Source organism: Corvus brachyrhynchos, unplaced genomic scaffold, assembly GCF_000691975.1.
Source record: "Corvus brachyrhynchos isolate BGI_N302 unplaced genomic scaffold, ASM69197v1 scaffold19, whole genome shotgun sequence".
NCBI lineage: Eukaryota > Metazoa > Chordata > Aves > Passeriformes > Corvidae > Corvus > Corvus brachyrhynchos.
This window is the reverse complement of record NW_008246061.1, coordinates 3195803-3204244: the sequence shown is the minus strand read 5'-3', so window position 1 is coordinate 3204244 and position 8442 is coordinate 3195803. Positions and strand designations below refer to the sequence as shown.

The window sequence follows — 8442 nt, the reverse complement described above, 5'->3', positions numbered from 1 at the left end:
AGCGGGACTGGGAATGGGAGTGGCACTGGCACCGAGACAGGCATCAGCACGGCCACGGGGATGGGAACTGGGACTGATTCCGGGACAGGCACCGACACGAGGACAGGGACCGGCAGCGGGACTGGGAACGGGTCCGGCACCGAGACCGGCACTGGAACCGAAAACGGGAGCGGCACCAGGACTCGGACCTGGACAGGGACCGGGACCAGCACCGGCACCGAGACTGGCACTGGGACCGGAACTACGGTCGGGAGCGGGACTGCGACCAAGACCGACACTGGGATAGAGACCAAGACCGACACGGGGATACGAACCGGGACTGGCACCGTCACCGGGGCCAGCACCAGGACTGGAGCCACCCTGCCCAGTGCACCCCGCTCCCGCAGCCCCCTGGCCGGTGCCTTCCCCATTCCTATCCCCTTGACGCAGCCGGTCCCGGGGACACCTCCCTCCCCGGAAACCCCAGGCAGGGCCTGGAGGGGCAGGTGCTGCTGGAGGGGAGCCCTGGGTGGGGCTTGGAGTAGTGCTGGGAGCAGGGCAAAAAGAGCCTCATGCCTTTGGAGGAGCCCTTGGGAAAATTATGAAGGTCCCAAGGGAACTTTGAAGTGGTCCCTGAAGGGGACCTGTGGGAGCACCGGGGCCAACCCTGCAGAGCCAAGGGGCTACTGACTGCTCAGGGCAGCGCCAGAGAGGGCCCAAGGATGCCTCAAAGGGTCCTTGTTCCCTCGTATCCTTGGGGCAGGCTGTGGTATATCCAGCCTATGGAGCTGGAAAAACTTGGGGAGGGGATCCCAGACCTGCGGGACCTATCATGGGAGAGATGTTTCAAGCTCCCGCACTTGCTCCTCCTGATGTGTGCATCAACAGGTTGGGGATTTCAGCTGGATACTCGCTCATTTGGTCGGGGTCCATGGGTGCTTGGGGTGCTTGAGGCAGCAGACTTGGCTCCCTCGTCACGGGCTGGGGCTGTTTACCTTCGCCTGCTCCGTCTGGGGCTGGCAGGACCTCGGGATCTTCCCAGGCAGGACGAGTGCCTGTCCTGCTCCTAGCAGGGGTTTGCTTGAGCTGTTCCTCCCCGGCGCACTCAGTGCTGAGCTCCGGAGATCGCCGAGCACCTCCCTGACACCCCTCGGCCAGAAATGCTCCCGAGTCTTGGCCTGGGAGATCAGGTACCTCCCTTCCTTTTCGCAGGATTGTTTCACAGCAGCATCACAGCTGCGTCCTTTCTCTGTGCCCGTGCCCCTTCTCTGTGCCCTCATCCCTTCTCTGTGCCCACATCCTCTCTCTGTGACCATGTTCCTTCTCCATGCCCATCTCTCCAGTCTCGTTTCCATGATGACGCTGGGCTGATGCAGAGCTGTCCAAATTCAGTTCCTCAGTGACATCTTGTGCTGGGAATGCTCAGCGCAGGCAGGAGCTGGGAAAATTAGTTCCTGCAATTGTTTTTTCCTGCCCTCCCTAACACTGACATTGCTGTAACCAACAGTGAAACCACGGAGATTCCCTGAGCTCATTTGTAAGGTTTTCTTTGGGAACATCTTGTCCTTCCACAGAGACAGCCGGAGACGGGGCATTGCCTCTGACAGAGCTGGGTACAAAGTTCTGGAAAAGCATCCACTTCCTTCAAAACATTCCCTGTGCTGTGCTAACTCTTTTGTGCCATTTAGAGATAATAATAATTTACCTGAAGCTCCTTGCCATGATGAGACTGCACATACGAATTCTTGGGCTGCAGTTCAAACCTTGTTTCTCATCCAGGTGTCACAGAAAATTCCCTTCAAAGGCTCTAATGGCACCAGTCACCCCTGGGAAACACTCGCCTGGTCCTAGCAGGGGAAGCTTCCAAGCGCTGCCTGCTGTGCCAGCAGAGCTGCAGCCCTGCAGCGTCCGGCTGGGACTGAGAGCTTGTGGTGCAAAACCAGGTCTGAGTTCCTGAAGAAACTTTATTCTCAGGCCCAAACTCAGAGATGAAATGTAAAAAAGCCACTTTTTGGTGGAAGTGAAATCTGATGGGGTTTCTCTCAGGATGGTTGTACCTGAAGCAGAGGAAATCCCTGAGCTGGCAGCCCTGCCAGTGGTGGGGAGACTGACAAGGGATGCTCCTGGCTGCTGTGGGGACTGTGCCAAGCCCTCCTGGGTCACCGTGGCCTTGCAGAGCACTGATACCCCAGCTCCCAATCCCCTTTGGCTGTGACATAATGCCCTCAAGGCTGCTGTCCCTGTCCCCACCATGCCCAGGCAGGTGCTGCTGGCACAGAGGGGCCGGTCCCTGCTCACAGTGGCTCAGTCCAGCCCATGGCTAGAACACACACCACGGACACAACCATACTGCTGTATCCCACACAGGGAACATGGCCCAGGCCAGATAACACACATCCAAGTCCTTCCATGGGCACTTTTGGCCGCACCAGCGATGGGAATAAATCCAGGAGAAGCTGTTATGGATGGCTTGAGAAGCTGTAGAATGTGAAGAAACATTTGAATGTGAGACAAATAGGCGAGGAGGAGGAGATGCAGTTTAGAAGGGGAGGACACGCCATGCATATTTCATGGGCCAGCCCTCAGCAGAGGCCTCATGGCAAGGAGTAACAGCAGCCGCTTCCAGCATCTGGGAAGGAGAGCTGTGGGATGATTGCTCCTCCTGCCTCATGGCAGAAGTGGGCAGGGGCACAGGACCTGGAAGCTGCTGGCTGTGCTCCCCCGGTGTGGGATCAGCCTTCCTCACCCTCCTCTTCCTCCAGCCCAGTGCCAGGCTAGGGGCAATTCTGCCCCATCCTCGGGGCTGGGGCTCTGTCCTCACTGTCCCACAGCTCTGTGAGCCCTCCAGGCCTGCTGCCCCAGCACTCCGTGCTTCCATCGTTGCTCCTCTGAGGTTTCCTTGGAGAGTGCTGACTCAGGTCCTCCTCTGTCAGGTGTTTCTCACTGACCATATGCCTGACTCGTGCCCAGCACCTGTGCTACCTAATCACTGCCACCGCAGGCCAGCATGCAGGAGGGACACCTACACCCTGCGGGTGGGGGTGGATGCTCAGCTGCATCTGGCTCTGCCACAGGTGCCCCTTGGAGCAGCAGGTGCAGGGGTGGCAGGAGCTGGGTGGGTCAGAGTGTGATGTGGATCCACTGGCAAAACCCGAGAGAAGGTGGACAGCGCTTCCCAAATTGCAGCCATGTGTGGGTTCTCATCTTGTAGAGGGTTATTTTTCTTCACAAGAGGCTTCTTCTCCCTCTGTGCAACTCGTCAGGCAGAGCTCCAGATCCACTACTGCCCACTCTGAGGGGATAATCCCCTTTGGGGTGCACAGGAGCTCCCAGCCTTAGGATGGGGTGTGTTTGGATAATGAGTTGGTACTCTCTGACCCCCCCAAGCACCCTGTCAGCCTCAGTGTCACCCTCCTGGAGGTGACTCTAACTTGTGCCACAGTATGGACCACACCCAGCAGCAGGATGGAGGAAGCAGGATGGATGAAGTTCCCCAGCCTTCCCTCTCACAGCTGGGCAACCAGGGAACTGCATCCTTTGCCTTGCACCTGGTGCTGCAGAGGACCCAGGAGGTTCAGCTGCTCCAGCAGGATTAGGGGTGATCCCCATCCAGGTGTGGCACAAGCAGGTGAGGCTGCAGAACTCCGTGTCTTGCCTCTGTGAGACCAGAGTAGGAGTTTTGGGAACTTGCTGGTTATCTGGGGAGTCGCAGGGTGGGAGCTCCAGCTCCTGGGGTGTTCCTTTGGGTTGGGGGCCCTGGGGAGAGCAGCTGAGAGCTGCCACAGACCCTGCAGTGGAAAGAGATGCTGGGTGGCTCCTCTTGCAGCTGATCTCCTGGCTAGCCCAGACCTTGCTCTCCCGGCATGGTTGGGATTTTGAAAGCTGGGCTGTGTTCTGATCCCTGGCATTTTCCACTTGCATCCCAGTGATTTTTGGTGAATCACTTTCAGCCTAAGAAATAAATGTCCTCTTTCCTCTGTCTTTTTATCCTTGGAGATATCTTGATTCTCCCTGCGAGTCCCTAGGTGCAGCTCAGAAGCCATGAGAAAATACCCAGGTGAATTCTTTTCTCCATAAAGGTCAATGCTATTAAAAAAATAAGTTGCCTCTGTAAGGGAACCTAGGAAATATCCAAGGCAGGGACAGACACATCAGACTTACCACATCAGCTAATTTTTTTTTTTGCAGAGAGTCCTTCTCTTTTTCCGTCCACTGGCAGAAGGGAGTTGTGTGGGATGTCCACAAGCATGCTTGGGGGAAAAGGAACGTCAGTGAAGACCTTAAACAATTTTGCTGCTCTTGCAGCTGAGAAAGGATCATGCTGGAAGGTTTCTGTGGAAGTGGGGCCTGGGGAATGGACATGAAAAGCCTTTTTTCCTGGCTGACTCCCTTGGTGAGTGAGTTGTTTACAGAGCCTGGATGCCAGAGTGCCTGGAAGGGAGCCAGCTCTATTTTAGCGCTTTGTAAATGATTTAAACACCTCGTGCTGGGGGAACATTCCCAGGAAAGGGGCTGCTTGGCTCTTCTTCCTGGGCAGACCAGGGCTATGCAGGAGATGGTGGGAGGCAGAGGGAGCCAGCCCTGGCAGGGACAGCAGGAGCGTGTGGTGGGGATGGCTGTGCCCCTCCTGTCCCCCAAGAGCTGCTGCTGAGACCTGAACCAGCAGCTCCTAGTCCAGCTGGCCAGAGGCATCCTCCCAAACCCCTCCCAGATGATGTTCCTAAGGAGCCCCTCTACTCCTTTTTGCAGCCCTTGCCTGTCAGGAGCATCCCCTGGGAAGGCCAATGGGGCCAAAGGTCCCATGTGCCCTGTGGGACCCCAGCGAGGTGGGGACATGGGGCAGAGCTCCCTGAAGCACCTGGGGGCAACCACACATCATGGGACTAGGGACAAGCCCCAGAGACTGGAGCAGGGCAACTCCAACCCTCCTTACCCTTGAGGACCTGGCTGCTCCTTATTGATTAATGTGGTGGCTCATTTCTCTAAAAATAGGCTCTTAATTACTGAGCCTCTGGAAGCAGAGTTGTCTCACAGCAAAACCTGATTGATTTGAGGGCAGCTGCAGTTGCAGCTGCAGCTCCAGCTCAGGACCTGTGGCCACAGAGCCTGGATAGCCCCTGCCAGAGACAGCTCCTGGCCACAGGAGGTTTCAGGCTGGTTCAGGTCAGTTCCCAGCTCACAGCAGCTGATGGATATTTGTTTTTTCCAAGTGTCACTTAGTTTTGCTTCTTAACTTTCTGTGTGCTTAATTGTGAGCGGGTGGCACTGAGGGGCACTTGAACTTCTCTTCCAGTGGAACAAAATGGAAGGAAAAATGTTCATTTTTGTCTTGTGCTCCTGAACTGTCTGTAGAGAAGGGAAAAAGCCTGCCTTCCTTCCTTCCTTCCTTCCTTCCTTCCTTCCTTCCTTCCTTCCTTCCTTCCTTCCTTCCTTCCTTCCTTCCTTCCTTCCTTCCTTCCGAATTCCTTCCTTCCTTCCTTTACAAGGACAAATATTTTGTGGGAACTTTCATGCTTTTCCCTTATTCTCCTGTCCCATAGAAGCTGTGCGAATCCCAAAAAGGCTGAAAAGAGAAAAAATATAGAAAATAGATTTATTTCCTGGGGTTGTTTCATGTCTCTGAGTTTGGGTTCTTGTGTCAGGAGTGTCTTGTCATGTCCTGGAGATGGAGAGGGGGTACTTGAGAGCCCTGTGGTCCCCACCATCCCTCCCGCCAGCACCACAACCTCTGTGCAGCTGAGCACAGCCCGGCAGGGGGAATACAGAGGCCTTCTGAGACAAATTAAGGAGAAAAAGGGAAGAGTGGCTGCAGTTGCTGGCTGCCAGCACTGACCCTGCCTCCCTCCCCAGCCAGCGTGGAGGCCATCTGTCACCTGACAGATCAGCTGGACTCTGCTCTCCATCTCCATCTGCTCCTGTCCAGGCTCCATATCTGCTGTGTCTCCCTCCTCCTCCACCTCACCTGTGGGCTCTGTCCTGTGATCCCAGCCAGTCCCTGCCCCGAAGCTGGGATGGGCACCACAGGGCCAGGGGATGCTCAGAGAGCCCTGAACTCCACATCCAAACCCACGCGTCCTCGCTCACTGCACGGGCTGCAGATCCTTGCTGACCTACTCATAGGTCTTTTTCACCCTTTATGTTTTATTTTTTTCAAAGCTGAATATTTCACTCTGGTGGTTGTGTGGCTTCATTTTGCTCATTCAAAGTTTCTTCCAGTTGAAGTTTTATGGGTAATTTTTTAATTCTTTGCCCAAGGAAGTATCAAAGGGAGCATCCCTCCTCAGAGGGATTCAAGCCATGGCATCCACAGGGGAGGCTCACCTTGCTGAGCCCCATTGCTGCTGTCCCACAGCCATGACAGCCACCCCAAGACAGGGGAGAGCACAGGACAGAGCCCCTCCAGAGCTCTGGAGGATGCTCCACCAGGGACAGCCAGGGGACACTGGGCCTGGGACAGCAGTGCTGGCAGCTGTCACCAGAACTCACACCTTGATTCTATGAGAACTCAAATAATTTTTCAATGCTACCAACCAAATTTCCACAGATTTTCCTGGGGACAGGAGAAGGCAACACTCCAAGTCCCTGTTCCTCAAGCTGGCAATGTGACAGCTTTCCACTGGAATGAAAGGGTTTTTTTTATTAATGCAGGCCAAAGTAGTTTTCTCTCATTAGAGCTCCTGATACAGCCGGAAAAATGAGCTCTCTCTCCAAAGCTTCATCTGCTGGTGAAGGGCAGCATCCCCCCACCATATCTCGGGCTGTATGGCTGCCCCAGCTTCTTGCACTGGGACTTGGAAAGAAAAATACAACTCTAGGATGGAAAATTTCAAGCCTAAAGGATAAAGTTGGAGTGAATCCAGGTGGGACTTGGCAGAGAGACCCAGCAAAGGTTGTTCCTTGTGCTGACATTTTTGTTCTGTGCTTCGGAGAGCCTCTCTGCAGCTCTGCTTCAGCCAGGTCAAGTTCTGCCAGTGTAAGAGGTGATGTTAACACCACCACATGTGACGTTCTCTGGGTTTTCCCAAGGTTTTTTTTTTTGTCTCTGGAGCTGTGGATATTTCAGAAGCAGACGCTGCAGTGGTCTTGCATCCTGTGGGGATGGCTGTCCATCCGCCCACCCCACTCCCAGAGGTGGCCCAGCGGCTTTGATCCTCTGGCTGCTTGTGCACAGCAGACGCTGCACATCTGTGGTAGCACCAGAACAACCCTGACATAGCCCAGATAAATCACCTGATGGAAATGAGGAGCTGGGATCTTGTTACAAGCTCTGCTTACTAGAAACCAAAGGCAAAGAGCTACTCTGTGTCTGTGCATTGCTGGCTGGCTCTGGGATGCACCCGAGGCTGCTTTTAACAAGGGACATGCTGGAGACTGCTGTGACTCCATCTCCCCCCTGTGAATTCTTCCACTCAGGTCTTTGCCAGAGGATGCCAACCCATCCCTGCAAGGTTTGTGGAGCTCTGCAGGAGGACCTTCATGGGCTGTGCTGAGTCTTGGGCTCCTCTGCACTGGGAGGGACCCCACAGCACTCCATGGGGACCCCATGAGCCACTGAGAAAGTCCCCAGGTGCTGAGGCCAAAGGCCTCCAAATTCACCTGTGGAGAAACAAGGAGATTAGATCTGAGTCATTCCAAGGGTTTAAACCTTTTTTGTGTTACTAAAAGGATGCCTTTATGCTTTGGGTATTCTTTTTTCCAATAAAGAGAAAGGTAGCAAATTCAAGGTAAATAAAAGCAAGATGAAGATGAGAGATGAACCTGTAAGCTCCGCTGTAAGTTTGGAGAAGTCATCACTAAATTTGATGTGTGGTTGCTGTCCTCTCCTTCCCTCCAGGGAGCACTGTGGCATCTCCTTTCCCCTGGATTTTGGAGAGAACGCATTTGTGTTTCTTACCCAGAAACAGGAATAAAGCTCCATCAACCTGCCTGTGCAGGTGTCTTGTTCCCTGCTTTGCTGACTGTGTTCCTTCAAGAGGATGAGGAGAGGCCAAAGACACACCAAAGACACTTCCTGACCTGTGCAGGAAGGGGCTGCTCATCCATGAGGAGATGGATGTGCCTTTGTCCCACAGCAGAGGTGCTTAAAGCACCATGATGCAGATGTGATCCTCAGTAGATGCTCCTGCCCTCCTTGGGTCACATCACCCACCTGAGACAGCAACTCAGCTGGGACATGATTTTGGGTGGAGCATGTGGTGGTGGCAGCGGTTCCTGGCTCTCCTGTGCTGAGGGGACAGCCAGGAGCAGCCAGGAGGCTGAACTGGGGCTGGCTGTGGGTTGGGTGTGCTGGTGGAGTTGTTGGAGACAGTTCAGTGGAGGCCAAGGAGCTGCTCCAGGGCTGGATCCCCTCTGCTCTGGAGCCAGGCTGGGAGAGCTGGGGGTGTTCACCTGGAGAGGAGAAGGCTCCAGGGAGAGCTCAGAGCCCCTTCCAGGGCCTAAAGGGGCTCCAGGAGAGCTGCAGAG

General features: G+C 54.8%; 1 long non-coding RNA gene across 1 annotated transcript in view; it reads left to right on the top strand.

The window, feature by feature from the left end:
• The window catches only part of LOC108449696, a 7388-nt gene extending 2959 nt beyond the window's left edge, over window positions 1–4429 (top strand). Inside the window, exons 2-3 of the long non-coding RNA XR_001865964.1 lie at window positions 3862–3868; window positions 4418–4429. This is a non-coding gene — a long non-coding RNA (uncharacterized LOC108449696). The remainder of the gene's footprint in view (window positions 1–3861; window positions 3869–4417) is intronic.
• Window positions 4430–8442: the final 4013 nt, after the last annotated feature.